The sequence below is a fragment of the Pongo pygmaeus genome, chromosome 2, assembly GCF_028885625.2.
Source record: "Pongo pygmaeus isolate AG05252 chromosome 2, NHGRI_mPonPyg2-v2.0_pri, whole genome shotgun sequence".
Classification (NCBI taxonomy): Eukaryota; Metazoa; Chordata; class Mammalia; order Primates; family Hominidae; genus Pongo; species Pongo pygmaeus.
Window position 1 is genome coordinate 58,487,931 of NC_085930.1, and position 15,947 is coordinate 58,503,877.

The 15,947-nt window shown below is 40.6% G+C and overlaps 1 pseudogene; it reads left to right on the forward strand.

Annotated features, from left to right (window-relative positions):
- Positions 1 to 2,587: 2,587 nt before the first annotated feature.
- The window catches only part of LOC129032860 (olfactory receptor 7E24-like), a 64,081-nt pseudogene continuing 50,721 nt past the window's right edge, over positions 2,588 to 15,947 (forward strand).

Below are 15,947 nucleotides of genomic sequence, written 5' to 3' on the forward strand. Positions count from 1 at the left end.
GAAATGGATTCAATAGATCTGGAGTTGGCCAGAGAATTTATATTTCTAACAAACTCTCACGGGATGCTACTCAAAGTGTAGTTTGTATAAATCATAGAACTCCAAGGTCACAACTATCTGTAAGATGAAAAATTTAGTACCTTGTGTCATGGGTGAGTGACAACTATCTAGGCTGATGGCACGGGGGAAAAATAATTTGCCAAGACAGTTGTAGGTAAAGAAAGGCAGATTTATTAGACAAAGTATGGAAATACATTGCAAGAAAGCAATGGGCAGCCAGGAAGAGAGGAGCTGACTACAAAGAAACAAAGGCTTGCTGGATGTTTTATAGGATAGTGTTTATGCTGTAGGCTGAAGAGGGCTTTGTGCAATACTGATAATGCCAAGGCTGCAGTGAGCTAACTTGCAATTTTCTATCAGTCAAGGGTCTGGTGATAGCTAGGCACAGGAAGAGTGTGAGTTATCTGCATAGGAGGGCTATGTGTACTAGACTGTGAAGAAAGGCAGACTTGTAGCTTATCTGCTTTCTCTTTTTGCTTTCTCCTGATTCCACCAGCCTCCTTTCCCTAATTAGGATTCCACACCTTGATTGCCCTTCAAAGTGTGGGCTGGGCACAGTGTGGCTCACATCTATAATCCCAGTGCTTTGGGATGGTGAGGTGAGAGCATCGCTTGAGCCCAGGAGTTCAAGACCAGCCTGGGCAACATAATGAGATCCCATCTCTACAAAAAGTTTAGTAATTAGCTGGGTGTAGTGGCATGCGACTGTAGTCCCAGCTACTTGGAAGGCTGAGGTAGGAGGATCACTTGAGCCCAGGAGTTGGAGGCTGCAGTGAGCTATGACTGTGCCACTGCACTCCAGCCTGGGCAACAGAGAGAGACCCTGCTAATTAAAAAAACAAATTTAGAAAGAGGTACTTGCTGATTTGTGTAGTTTGGATAGTAGGAAGCTGGAACAGGAGGCAAGGGAAGCACAACTTTTCAAGTATGGGTTCAGGCCTGCTAGAACTCACCTTGGGAGGCTCAGAGATTTTTTGTATACTCTAGCATGCCAGTCAGGATTCACTGTGGAAACCGAGTGACTACTTGAGAGAAGGAAATCAAACACAACAAAAGGAAACTGTCCAGAAAACAAGGAGCACGAGGCTGGATGTGTTCCACCAGTCAGGTGAGGTTAGGACAAAGCGTAGTTCTGAAGACCTGACCTGGAGGCAGAGTGAAGACACCTCTCCCTTCAGATGTCTATCTGGAGTTCAGAGTTTCCTGGGTTCTGGTCTGCCCTGAACCAAAAGGTAAGGCCTAGAAAACCCAGAGGGAGATTTTTGTTTCCTGGTGGCCAGGCTGCAGGGGAGGGATCAAAGGCAAACCCAAGGCAGATGCTGCAGGCGCAGCAGCCTGACTGGTGAGTCAGGCCTCCGGCATATGAGTGGCGTCAGGAGGAGGGGGTGGGACCTTACCTGCCTCAGCTTGTTTCGGTTCCTTGATATTTTCTTCACTGTTGTGCAGAACCACACAGTCTGGGAGTTGGAGGAGCTGAAAGGAGATGTTAAGAGAAGGGGCTGCAAACATAGGGGTGTTTGAGACATCCCCTTTGGGGGACAATGGGAAGCTCTCCTTTGTTTCTTCCCAACAAGCATAAGAATGTAACCCTGGACCAGGGGACTAGCTATGGAAATGGATAGGAAAGGGCAGGCTCACAAAGTGAGGGGAAAGGGGAAAAAAAATCACAAGATTATCAAACACATCGTAGAGGGTGGACATTGGAAGCTATCTAAGGCCAACGTCTCATCTAAAGAAAGTAATGATTGCTAACATTTTTGGGGGCTTTCTTCATGCTAGGCGACTCTAATTGCTTTAAATTTATTAAGTCATTTAATCCCTCGAACAGCCCATGAATATTATTGTCCTCAGTTTATAGATGAGGCAATAGAGGTTAAGCAATCTGCATTTGCCTGAGGTCACAGGTCGTGAATTGTGGGATCCGTCTATCCTTCACGTTGGCAACTAAGTCAGCTAAGTCCTTTTGACCCGGTTCTCACATTCTTAAGAGCAGAAGGGCCATTTAAAAGACAAGACCTTGGGGCCGGGTGCGGTGGCTCATGCCTGTAATCCCGGCACTTTGGGAGGCTGAGGCAGGTGGATCACCTGAGGCCAGGAGTTCAAGAGCAGTGTGACCAACATGGTGAAAACTCATCTCTACTAAAAATACAAAAATTAGCCAGGAATGGTGGCGAGTACCTGTAGTCCCAGCTACTCAGGAGGCTGAGGCACAAGAATCGCTTGAGCTGGGAGGTGAAGGTAGAGGTAGCAATGAGCTGAGATCGCACCACTGCACTCCAGCCTGGGTGACACAGCAAGACTTCATCTCAAAAAAAAAAAAACAAAAACAACAACAACAAAAAAAATCCAAAGGAATAAAAGATAAGGCCTTGGGTAAGCATAGGCATAGGTGTAGAATAAAGGTGACCAAAAATAAATAAATAAATAAATGAATAAGTAAAAATAAAGAAAAAGAAAAGATAAGGCTTGGAGACACCTGCATTCTCCTCCAGCTGAGATATTGTCCACCCCCCAGATCTGCTGGATCATGTGGCCACATGATGCCAACGTTGCTGGCAATGTCCATAAGGGAACTCTTCTGAATATGACCCAGGAGACAGGCACCATCACCAGCCCCTGGCATGCAATAGCCAGAATGAAGATGCTGCTGGTCACTCTGGCCTGTGTGAAGCACACCAACTTCCTGTGGCCCATGTACATCAGCGAGGTGGCTGATGCCTGTCATCCCACATTTAAGAGGCTAAGATGGGAGGACGATTTGAAGCCAGGAGTTCAAGACCAGCCTAGGCAATATAGCAAGACCCTATCTGTACAAAAAAAATTAAAAAATTACCTGGGCACTCTGGCATGTGCCTGTAGTCCCAGCTGCTTAGGAGGCTGAAGAAGGAGGGTCCCTTGAGCCCAGGAGTTCAAGGCTGCAGTGAGCCCCGATTGTTTCACTGCCATCTGGCAAGAGTGACAGAACAAAATCCTGTCCAAAAAAAAAAAAAAAAGACAAAACTCTGTCTTACTAATATTACTCTACTTTCTTTTGAGACAGAGTCTCATGTTTTCACCCAGGCTGGAGTGCAGTGGCACAATCTTATCTTACTGCAACCTCTGCCTCCAGGTTCAAGTGATTCTTATGCGTCAGCCTGCCAAGTAGCTGGGACTACAGGCACGCACTACCATGCCGGGCAAATTTTTGTATTTTAGTAGATACGGGGTTTCACCATGTTGTCCAGGCTGGTCTTGAACTCCTGGCCTCAAGTGATCTGCCCACCTTTGCCTCCCAAAACGCTGGGATCACAGGCATGATCCACTGCGCCCAGCCTAATATGACTTTGGTAAGAAAGAAAAGGAAGACCATGGTTATAGACTGAATATTTTTTCCCCTCCCCACAAATTCATGTTTGAAGCTCTAACCTTCAAGGTGATGATATTTGGAGATGGGGCCTTTGGGAGGTGAGCTCACTCACACATGTGCACTTTCTCTCTGCCATGTAAGAACACAGGAAAAAAGCAGCTGTTTGTGAGGAAGACAGCCCTCATCAGGAACTAAATCAGTTGGCACCTTGATCTCAGACTTCCAACCTCCAGAACTGCGAGAAATACATTTCTGTTGTTTAGGCCACCCAGTCTGTAGTATTTTGTCATGGCAGCCCAAGCTGACTAATATAACTACCATTAACAGTCTGAAACTGGCCCACGGACAGTGGCTCACGCATGTAATCCTAGCACTCTGACAGGTCAAGGTGGGAGGATCCCTTGAGACCAGGTTCAAGACCAGCCTGGGCAACATAGTGAGACCCACATCTCTATTTAAAAAAAACAAATCAAACAAACAAAAAGAATGGTCTGAAACTGGGGCTATCCAAGCTGAACATTGAAAGCACTATAGCCACAGCAAAGAAGTAGACTATTATTTACGGCAATATTATGAGTTCAGTCTCTGGTTGGCTCAGAGAGGAACTGTAAACTCCTCTTTGCCATTGGTGGCCTTTAGGCCACACATCACTGGTGTTGGCAAGATTGGTTTCAAACAGATTCAAAATGGATTGCATATGATTCTAGAGGGTCTCCGGTCATTTAATAAAGGTGCTGCTATGCACATGCTTGAAGCTTGGTGAGTTGTCTCTTTAATTCTTATTTATAGCAGATGGTGAATAGGTCTTTGCTGAGAGCCTCATACATTTAAATGGGATGAGCAAAGTAGGTGAGGAATATAGAGACCCTCATGTGATCACACTCACCTCACTGGCTGGGATTCTCATCCTCAACATTTCCTTATGTTGAATAGAAATTCACTTTCTATGGATCAGGTCTGCATTTTGAAGGACACAGAGCAAAGGACCTTCTCTTCCCACTGACAAACCTTAGACTTCTGCTCTTAAGGCAAAAAAAAAACCAAACAAAAACAAACCACCAAACTCATTCTCGCATATGCCAGTTTCCAGGCTCCCATCATCCTGATCAATCTGCTCTGATTTCCAACATTCTTTTAAAAATATGGCACTGGAAATGGAAAGTTCTTTTCTCCAGTGGCTCAGGAAAGACAGTCATGCTGCATGCATTATGTATGAGCAAGGCAGAGGGAGAGAGAAATGGAGATGATTTTAAGGAAGTAAGCTGAAAGACTAAAAGATGGCATCAAAGGTGGCATTGAGAGTATAAAGAACTGGGAATCATGGTTCAGATGTAAGATGACTGGGGGCTTGCTATGTCTCCGAGTGGGAAACAGGAAATACAGACCTGGAGGAAGAATAAGAATTAGGATGAAAGATATCATTTAAAGGGTCTTCAGCCTGGATATAGGAGGTGGTGGCGAATCCATTAAGGAATGGGGAAAACTCTTATTTGTGGAGTGTCTAGGATAGTCAGGCTGTATCAGATGTTTTCTTGGCATTAGTGTAATCTGATCTTTCCCACAATTTCATAAGGTAGGAATTAACTGCCCTCATGAGGAGGGTGAGGCTGATGAAAGTTAAGTAACTCACCCAGGGCCATCCAACTACTAAGTGGAAGGGCTGGGATTCCAACTTAAGGGAGTTCTCAGGGAGCGTAACGAGCACTTCAAGAATTTGTTCCCAAACCAATGGTGTCAAGTAAAAATCACAGAGGAGTGGCAATATGTGAAGGTTTCCCAGGTGGCCTGGAAACTGCAGACTTAATGCTTATGAAATGGAAGTCTACAGTTTGTTAATAGTCTGGATAACACAGTGTACAGTGGTTAGAAATATAGGCTTTAGAGAGACCTGACTACAAATCATAGCTCTCCCCCTTGCAAATTTTTCCACTTCTCTCTTAGTTCCTTCATCTATAAAATGCTATTAATAATACCAGCATTGAAGCATTGTTACAACTAAATGAGATCATCTATATAAGCAAAATGTATGTAAAGTGTATTTTATATATGAGAAGTGTTGAATGTATATGCGTTCAACAAAGGGTAGCTATTTCATTTTTTTTTTTTTTTTTTTTTTTTGAGGCAGAGTCCCCCTCTGTCATCCAGGTTGGAGTGCAGTGACATGATCTCGACTCACTGCAACCTCCGCCTCCCGGGTTCAAGCGATTCTCCTGCCTCAGCCTCCTGAGTAGCTGGGATTACAGGCATGCACCATGCCTGGCTGATTTTGTATTTTTTTTAGTAGAGACGGGGTTTCATCATACTGGCCAGGCTAGTCTCGAACTCCTGATCTCGTGATCTGCCCACTTCGGCCTCCCAAAGTGCTAAGATTACAGGTGTGAGCCACCGTGCCTGGCCCAAGGGTAGCTATTTCTTCTGTGCAAATTATTCATTTGTCCCTGGCACTCGACCTCAAGTCTCTTTTTAAAATGAGTAATAGGTGTGGTGGACATTATAATGTATCACCTTGCCTAGATTGAACTACACTTCCCAAAATTTCCTTCCCGGCGTGTTTCCAGTTAGGATGGTCCGCAGAGAGATTTTTGTGGGAGACTTTGAGGGCAGAAGTGAAGCAGCAGTCATTGTGTAGCTCACACACTTTGTCATTGAGTTGCTGGCCTGCTTCACTGGTGTGAGCCAAAGCCAGGCCTGCAGCTGCCCCGACTTCTCCTCCAGCATCTCTGACTTCTGGGCCAGGTGTATGTGTTTAGCTCTGCGACGAAAGGTCCCAGCTTCAGCAGGATATCCACACCATCGAGGTCAGAGCCACAGGGATTGACAGGGCTTGCATTCCCTCCCTGTGGTCCATGCTGGTTTTCTCCCATGTCACCTCCAGCTCTCCTCCAAATGGCCTTCCCTGAGGACTACGTGTCTTTCTTAGTGAGGGTTGCCAGATTTAGTAACTAAAAATCTGGATGGCCAGGCAAATTTGAATTTCAGTTTAACATGAAATAATTTTTTAGGGTAAGTATGTTTCTCTGAAATTCAAATTTGACTAAGTATCCTTTTTTTTTTTTCTCTGTCTTCCCTAAATCTGGCCACCCTAAGAAAGTAAGAGAATAAGCATCTTGAAAAAGGTAAGCTTGCTGGGCAGAACCTAGCTGAGGCTGGTGACTGAATTTATGATACCAACTAATACCCAGCCGAGTGCTTTTCTCAAGCAGGGCTTAGCTGCCAAGGTGTAAGTAAGGCAGAGGCAGAGCACTGGGTTTATCCAAAGGTGGGATTTTGCCAGTTAAGACACACAGGAGAATTTGCGGCAGGGTTTCCAAACTTGAGTTTGCAACTGCATCACCTGGAGGACTCCTTAAAACAGATTTCTCAAAACAGTTAAAAAATTTTTTTTCAGACAGAGTCCTGCTCTGTTGTCCAGTCTGGATTGCAGTGGCGTGATCTCGGCTCACTGCAACCTCCACCTTCTGGGTCCAAGTGAACCTCCTGCTGAAATTATAGGCACCCACCACCACGTCTGGATTAGTTTTTCTTGTATTTTTTGTAGAGATGGGGTTTCGCCATGTTGGCCAGGCTGATCTGGAACTCCTCATCTCAAGTGATCTGCCCGCCCCAGCCTCCCAAAGTGCTGGGATTACAGGCATGAGCCACCGCGCCTGGCCTTAAAACAGAAGTTTTGATTCAGTAGGCATATGGTGGAGCCCAAGAATTTGCATTTTCAAAGCAACTGGTTCAGGGACCACACTTTGAGACTCCCAGGAGTAGACTGAAATGGGGGGACCTCGGTATCTAAAATAGCTAAGGGGAGACAGTAAGGCTTGGAGGAGGCTGACGGGGCACGTGGGCTATGTGATTGGGAGTACATATGCTTCTTGTCTTCACAGTGAGCTTCTTGTGCTGGTGAACTTTCAGGGGTTTTCTGTTTCCTCCTCTCTGTCTTTTCTTTCCTCTGTCCTAATTCTGGACTCTGTCCTTCCTCTAATACTGGCATCTGCCTCCCTTTTAACCAGGCAATTTTTGAGAACTCTGGTATCATAAAACTGATGTCTCTTCTGATTTGTGAGAAGCTGGACATCAAAACAAGTGAAGGTGGCCGGGCATGGTGGCTCATGCCTGTAATCTCAGCAATTTGTGAGGCCGAGGTGGGCAGATCACTTGAGGTCAGGAGTTCAAGACCAGGCTGGCCAACATGGCAAAACCCCATCTCTACTAAAAATACAAAAATTAGCCAGGCATGGTGGCATATGCCTGTAATCTCAGCTACTCGGCAGGCTGAGGCCTAAGAATCGCTTGATCCTGGGAGGCAGAGGTTTCAGTGACCCGAGATCGTGCCACTGCACTCCAGCCTGGGCAACAGAGCTAGACTCCATCTCACAAAACAAAACAAAGCAAAACAAGTGAAGGTAACGAGGCTACAACTAGTAATGACTGCTCTGGAAAAAATCATCCAAATTATTACTATTTTTTTCTTTCTTCTGAGAAAGGGACTAGGAGTTGAAAGGGCAAAGAAGGGCCAGACGCGGTGGCTCATGCCTGAAATCCCAGCACTTTGGTAGGCCGACGTGGGTGGATCACCTGAGGCCACGAGTTCAAGACCAGCCTGGCCAACATGGTGAAACCCCGTCTCTACTAAAAATATAAAAATTAGCCAGGTGTGGTGTCAGGTGCCTGTAATCCCAGGTACTTGGGAGGCTGAGGCAGGAGAACCGCTTGAACCTGGGAGGCAGAGGTTGCAGTGAGCCAAGATTGCACCACTACACATGGGCAACAGAGTGAGACTCTGTCTAAAAAAAAAGAAAGGGCAAAGAAGGAAAACTGGAGAAAGGAGAAAGGAAGCAAGGCTGTTGTTGCCAGGTGAAGATCTTCAGAAGCCAAAATATTCCCCTTAGGAATCTTCATTGCCAAGTCCTTTCTAAATCTTTGGTTATTTCATGGAACAACTCATTTTGTCCAATTCTCAAAGGAATATGGCCTTAAGTGCAAAGGACCTAGACTTTATTAAGTATATACTATATGGTAGATGCTGACTGTTACTTTCCATGTGAAATAGATGTGCAAAATATGAAAAGTGTTCCATTTAAGTGTGTAATTTTTTATTTCTTTATGCTTTTATGTATCTTCTAAATTTTCTACAAGTATGATTTTCCTTTACTTATTTTAAACTTTTATTTTGAAATAACTTCAAATTTACAGAAGAGTTACAAAGATAGTACAGACAATTCTCACATATATCCTTTACTTTGACATCTTACATAACCATGGTACATTTATGAAAACCAAGAAATTAACATCTGTACAATACTATTAACTAAACTACAGATCTTGCTTGGATTTCACCAGTTTTTCCACTTATATCCTTTTTCTGTTCCAAGATCCATTGCAACATAGCACATTGTAATTAGCGAATTTCTTCTATAATTAAAAAAAAAGGCATACGTCTTCTCCCTTTCTATCAGGGCATTCCTTGCTGTTTTAGCAAAGGAATAAAGTGGAAAGTGTCTTTTATTGACCATGGAGTACAGGGAATACATGGAGATAGATGTCTCTTCAGTGAACCCAAAAAGGAGGTAGGAGGAATTTTGAATAAGTATCATGAAAAATCCTCATAAAGTCTAATAACACACACACACACAATACTTATGGCCCTATGGTAGGTGGGAAAAAAAGATAAAATACTTGGTTTCAAGATGTAAAACTATGCAGAAAGCTTTTTTGAAATGAATATATATTTTAAATTATGGAATAATTTTGACACATATATCTCTATATCACAAAGTGTTTTCACAGATAGCTTCTTTTTAATTTTTAGGGCTGGTTATTTGTATTTTCCTAAGAGGTCTCAGTGTGCTCAGAAATGTCGCTTTTTAGATTCTGCAAAAAGAGTGTTTGGAACCTGCTGAATCAAAACACAGGTTCCAATGTGAGATATTAAACAGCACATCAGAATGCATTTTCACAGACAGCTTTTTTCTTGTTTTTAGGGCTGGATATTTGTTTTTTTCCTAATAGGCCCCAATTGGCTTAGTAATGTCACTTCGTAGAATCTACAAAAAGAGTGTTTGGAACCTGGTGAATTAAAACACAGATTCCAATCTGACAAAGCTTTTTCACAGAGAGCTTGTTTCTAGTATTTAGGACTGGATATTCATTTTTTTCTTTGTAGGCTTCAATGGGCTCAGAAATGTCACTTCATAGATTCTACAAAAAGCAGGTTTGAAACCTGGTAAATGAAAACACAAGCTCCATTCTGTGATATAAAACAGCACATCACAAGCCATTTTCACAGATAGCTTGTTTCTAGTTTTTAGAGCTGGACATTCGTTTGTTCCTATAAAGCCTCTATGGGCTCAGAAATGTCACTTCGTAGATTCCACAAAAAGAGTGTTTGGAACCTGTTCAATCAAAGTGCAACCTCCATTCTGTGATATAAAACAGCAAATCACAAAGAGTTTTCACTGATAGCTTGTTTCCAGTTTTTAGGGCTGGATATTTGTTTTTTCCTAATAGGCCTCAATGGGCTCAGGAATGTCACTTCGTAGATTTTACAAAGGGATGGAACATGGTGATTCAAAACACATGTTCCATTCTGTAATATGAAACAGCAAATCACAAAGCATATTCACGGATAGTTTGTATCTATTTCTTAGACCTGGATATTCATTGTTTCCCATAAGGCCTCAATGGGCTCAGAAATGTCACTTCCTAGATTCTACAAAAAGAGTGTTCGGAATCTGGTGAATCAAAAATAGGTTTCATTCTGTGGTAGGAAACAGCACATCCAAAAGCATTTTCACTGATAGCTTGTTTCTGCTTTTAAGGACTGGATATTTGTTATTTCCTAATAGGACTCAATGGGCTCAGAAATGTTGCTTTGTAGATTCTACAAAAAGAATGTTTGGAATCTGGTGAATAAAAACACAGGTTCCATTCTGTGATACTAAACAGCACATCAGGAAGTGTTTTCATATATAGCTTGTTTCTTGCTTTTAGGGCTGGATATTAGTTTTTTCCTAATAGGCAACAATCGGCTCAATAATGTCCCTTTATAGAATCTGCAAAAAGAGTGTTTGGAACCTGGTGAATTTAAGCACAGGTTTCAATCTTAGGTATGGAACAGCACATCACAAAGCATATTCACAGAGAGCTTGTTTCTAGTTATCAGGGCTGGATATTCATTTTTTCCTAATAGGCCTCAATGGACTCAGAAATGTCACTTTGTAGATTCTACAAAAAGAGTGTTTGGAACCTGGTGATTCAAAACACAAGTTTCATTCAGTGATGTAAAACTACATTTCACAAGGCATTTTCATAGATTGCTTGTTTCTAGTTTTTAGGGTTGGATATTCATATGTTCCTATAAGGCCTCAATGGGCTCAGAAATGTCACTTCACAGATTCTACAAAAACAGTGTTTGGAACCTGGTGAATCAAAACATGAGTTCCATTCTGTGATATTAAACAGCAAATCCTAAAACATTTTCACAGATAGTTTGTTTCTTGTTTTCAGGGCTGGATATTCATTTTTTCCTAATAGGTCCCATTTGGCTCAGTAATGTCACTTGGCAGAATCTACAAAAAGAGTGTTTGCAACCTGATGAATTTAAACACAGTTTCCAATCTGGGATATGGAACAGCACATCATAAAGCATATTTACATATAGCTTGTTTCTAGCTATTAGGGCTGGATATTCATTTTTTCCTAATTGTCCTCAATGGGTTTAGAAATGTCACTTTGTAGATTTTACAAAAAAATTCTTCGGAACTTGGTGAATCAAAATATAGCTTCCAATCTGGTAATATGAAATAGAAAATTACAAAGCATTTTCACAGATTGTTTGTGTCTTGCTTTTAGGGCTGAATATTAGCTTTTTCCTAACAGGCTGCAATCGGCTCAGTAATGTCACTTCATAACATTTGCAAAAAGAGTTTTTGGTACCTGGTGAATTTAAACACAGGTTCCAATCTTAGATGTGGAACAGCACATCACAAAACATATTCACAGATAGCTTGTTTCTAATTATTAGGGCTGAATACTCATTTTTCCCTATGGGCCTCAATGAACTCAGAAATTTCACTTTGTAGATTCTACTAAAAGAGTGTTTGGAACCTGATCTATCAAAACAAAAGTTCTATTTTGTGATATGAAACAGCACTTTACAAAGCATTTTCACAGATTGCTTTTTTCTAGTTTTTAGGGCTCAATATTTGTATGTTCCTGTAAAGACTCAATGGGTATAAAAATGTCCCTTCAGGGATTCAAAATCAGTGCTTCAAACCTACTGAATCAAAACATAGGTTCCATTCTGTAATATAAAACAGCACATCACAAAGCATTTTCACAGATAGCTTGTTTCTAGGGCTGTATATTTGTTTTTTCTTAATAGGCCTCAATGGGGCTCAGAAATATAATTTTGTAGATTCTACAAAAAGAGTGTTTGAAATGTGGTGAATCAAAATGTAGGTTCCATTCAGTGACATAAAACAGCACATCTCAAAGTGTTTTCACTGACAGCTTGTTTCTAGTTTTTAGGGCTGGATATTCTTATGTTCCTATAAGGCCTCAATGGGCTCAGAAATGTCACTTCATAGATTCTATAAAAAGGAAGTGTGGAACATGGTGAATCAAAATACAACATCCATTCTGTGATATGAAACAGCACATCATGAAGTGTTTTCACAGATAGCTTGTTTCTGGTTTTTAGGGCTGGATATTCATTTTTTCCTAATAGGCCTCAATGGGCTAAGAAATGCCATTTCATATATTCTACAAAAAGAGTGTTTGGAACCTGGTGATTCAAAACACAGGTTCCATTCTGTGATAAGAACAACACATCACAAACCTTTTTCACAGATAGCTTGATTCTATTCCTTAGAGCTGGACATTTGCATGTTCCTATAAGACCTCAATGGGCTCAGAGAGGTCACTTCATAGACTCTACAAAAAGAGTTTTTGGAACCTGGTGAATCAAGATACAGTTTTCCTGCTGTGATATGAAACAGAAAATCAAAAAGCATTTTCAGATAGTTTTGTTCTTGTTTTTAGGGCTGGATATTTGTTCTTTCATAATAGGTCTCTATCAGCTCAAAAATGTCATTTATTAAATTCTGCAAAAAAAGTGGGATCTGGTGAATGAAAATACAGGTTCCATTTGTGATATGGAGCAACACATCACAAAGCATTTTCACAGATAGCTTTTTTCTAGTTTTTAGTACTGGATATTTGTTTGTTTGTGTAAAGCCTCAATGTGCTCAGAAATGTCACTTCTTAGATTCCACAAAAAGAGTGTTTGGAACATGGAGAATCAAAACGCATGTTTCATTCTGTGATGTGAAATAGCAAATCCAAAAGTGTTTTCACTGGTAGCTTGCTTCTGGCTTTTAGGACTGTTTGTTTTTTCCTAATAGGCCTCAGTGGGTTCAGAAACATCACTTTGTAGATTCCACCAGAAGAGTGTTTAGACCCTGGTGACTTAAAACACAGATTCCAATCTGAGATATGGAATAGCACATGACAAAGTGTTTTCACAGAGAGCTTGTTTCTAGTTTTTAGGACTTGATATTCATTTTTTCTTTGTAGGCTTCAATGGGCTCAGAAATGTCACTTCATGGAGTCTACAAAAAGCAGGTTTGGAAACTGGTGAATCAAAACACACGTTCTATTCTGTAATATGAAATAGCAAATCACAAAGCATTTTCCCAGATAGCTTGTATCTACTTCTCAGGGCTTGATAAGGACTCAGTGGGCTCAGAAATGTCACTTGATAGATTCTACAAAAAGAGTGTTTGGAATCTGGTGAATCAAAACACAGGTTCCATTCTGCAATAGGAAACAGCACATCAGGAAGCGTTTTCACTGATAGCTTGTTTCTACTTTTTAGGACTGGATGTTTGTTTTTTCTTAATAGGCCTCAATGGGCTCAGAAATGTCACTCTATCAATTCTACAATAAGAGTGTTTGGAATCTGGTGAATAAAAACACAGGTTCCATTCTGTGATACTAAGGAGCACATCAGAAAGTGGTTTCATAAATAGCTTGTTTCTTGTTTTTAGGGCTGGATATTAGTTGTTTCCTAATAGGCCCCAATTGGCTCAGTAATAGCACTTTATAGACTCTGCAAAAAAGAGTGTTTGGAACCTGGTGAATTTAAACACAGGTTTCAATCTTAGATGTGGAACAGCACATCACAAAACATATTCACAGAGAGCTTGTTTCTAGTTATTAGGGCTGGATATTCATTTTTCCTAATAGGACTCAGTGGACTCAGAAATGTCACTTTGTAGATTCTATAAAAGAGTGTTTGGAACCTGGTGAATCAAAACACAGCTTCCATTCTGTGATATGAGACAGCGCCTCACAAATCATTTTCTCTGCTAGCTTGTTTTTAGTTGTTAGGGCTAGATATTAATTTTTTCTTAATATGCCTCACTGGGCTCAGAAATGTCACTTCATAAATTCTACAAAAAGAGTGTTTGGAACCTGGTGAATCAAAACACAAGTTCCATTCTGTGATATGAAACAGCTGATAAAAGCATTTTCGCTTATAGCTTGTTTATAGCTTTTAGGGCTCGATAATCCTATGTTCCTGTAAGGCCTCAATGAGCTTAAGAATGTCACTTCATAGATTTATCAAAAAGAGTGCACAAACCTGGTAAATCAAAACATAAATTCCATTCTTTGATATTAAACAGCACATCACAAAGTGTTTTGACCAGTAGATTGGTTCTAGTTTTCAGGGCTGGTTATTTCATTGTTCCTATAGAACCTCAACATGCTCAGAAATGTCACTTTATAGGTTCTACATAAAGAGTGTTTGGAACTCGATGAATTGAAAAACAGGTTCCATCTGTGATATGAAACAACTCATCACAACTGATTTTCTTGCCAGCTCTGGAATGAAAAACAAGCTAGGTGAGAAAACAATCAGAGCTGGATATTCATTTCTTTTTAATAGGCCTTAAAGAGGTCAGAAATATTACTTTGTAGATACTACAGAAAAAGTGTTTGGAACCTGGTGAATCAAAACACATGTTCCCTTCAGTGATACAAAATAGCACATCACAAAGTGTTTTTACAGATAGGTTTTTTCTAATTTTTAGGGCGGGATATTAATATGTTCTTTTAAGGTCTCAATGTGCTTAGAAATGTCACTTCAGAGATTCTTCAAACAGAGTGCTTCAAATCTGGTGAATCAAAACACAGTTTCCATTCTGTAATATAAAACAGCACATCACAAAAGATTTTCACAGTTAGCTTGTTTCTAGTTTTTAGGACTGGATATTCAATTTTTTCTTTACAGGCCTCAATGGGCTCTGAAATATCACTTAGTATATTCTACAAAAAGTGAGTTTGGAACCTGGTGAATCAAAACACAGGTTCAACTTTGTGATATAAAACAGCACATTGCAACGCATTTTCACAGATAGTTTGTTTCTACTTTTTAGGGCTGAGTATTCACTTTTTCCTATCTAACCTCAATAAGCTCAGTAATGTTACTTTAGAGATTCTACAAAAAGCATGTTTTGAACCTGATGAGTCCAAACACGGGTTCCATTCTTTGATATAAATAAGCACATCACAAAGCTTTTTCACAGGTAGCTTGTTTCTAGTTCTTAGGGTTGTATATTCATTATTTTATTTTATTTTTTTATTATACTTTAAGTTCTAGGGTACATGTGCACAACGTGCAGGTTTGTTACAGGCCTTAATGAGATGAAAAATGTCACTTTGTAAATTCTACAAAAAGAGTGTTTGGAACTTGGTGAACCAAAACACAGGTTCTATTCTGCAATATGAAACAGCAAATCACAAAGCGTTTACGCTGATAGCTTTTTTCTAGTTTTTAGGACTGGATATATATATTTTTTAATAGGCCTCAATGGGTTCAGAATATCACTTTGTGTATTCTACAAGAAGAGTGTTTGTAACCAGGTGTAGTGAATCAAAACACAGGTTACATTCTGTAATATTGAAAAGCACATCACAAAGCATTTTCACAGATAGCTTATTTCTACTTTTCAGGGCTGGATATTCATTTGTTCTTAATAGGCCTCAATTGGTTCAGAAATGTCACTTTGTACATTCTACAAAAAGAGTGTTTGGGACCTGGTGAATCAAAACACAGGTTCTATTCTGTTACAATATAAAGCGCATCACAAAGGATTTTCTTTTCTTTTTCTTTTTTTTTTTTTTTTGAGATGGAATTTCACTCATCACCCAGGCTGGAGTGCAATGGTGCGATCTCGGCTCACTGCAACCTCCACCTCTCTGGTTCAGGCGATTCTTCTGCCTTAGCCTCCCAAGTAACTGGAATTACAAGCACGCACCACCACACCTGGCTAATTTTTAAATATATTTTTTAGTAAAGACAGGTTTCACCAAGTTGGCCAGGGTGGTCTTGAACTCCTGACTTCAGGTGATCCACCTGCCTCAGCCTCCCAAAGTGCTGCAATTACAGGCATGAGCCACTGTGCCCAGCCTTGCAAAGGATTTTCAAAGACAGTTTGTTTCTAGTTTTAGGGTTTTATATATATATATATATATATATATATAT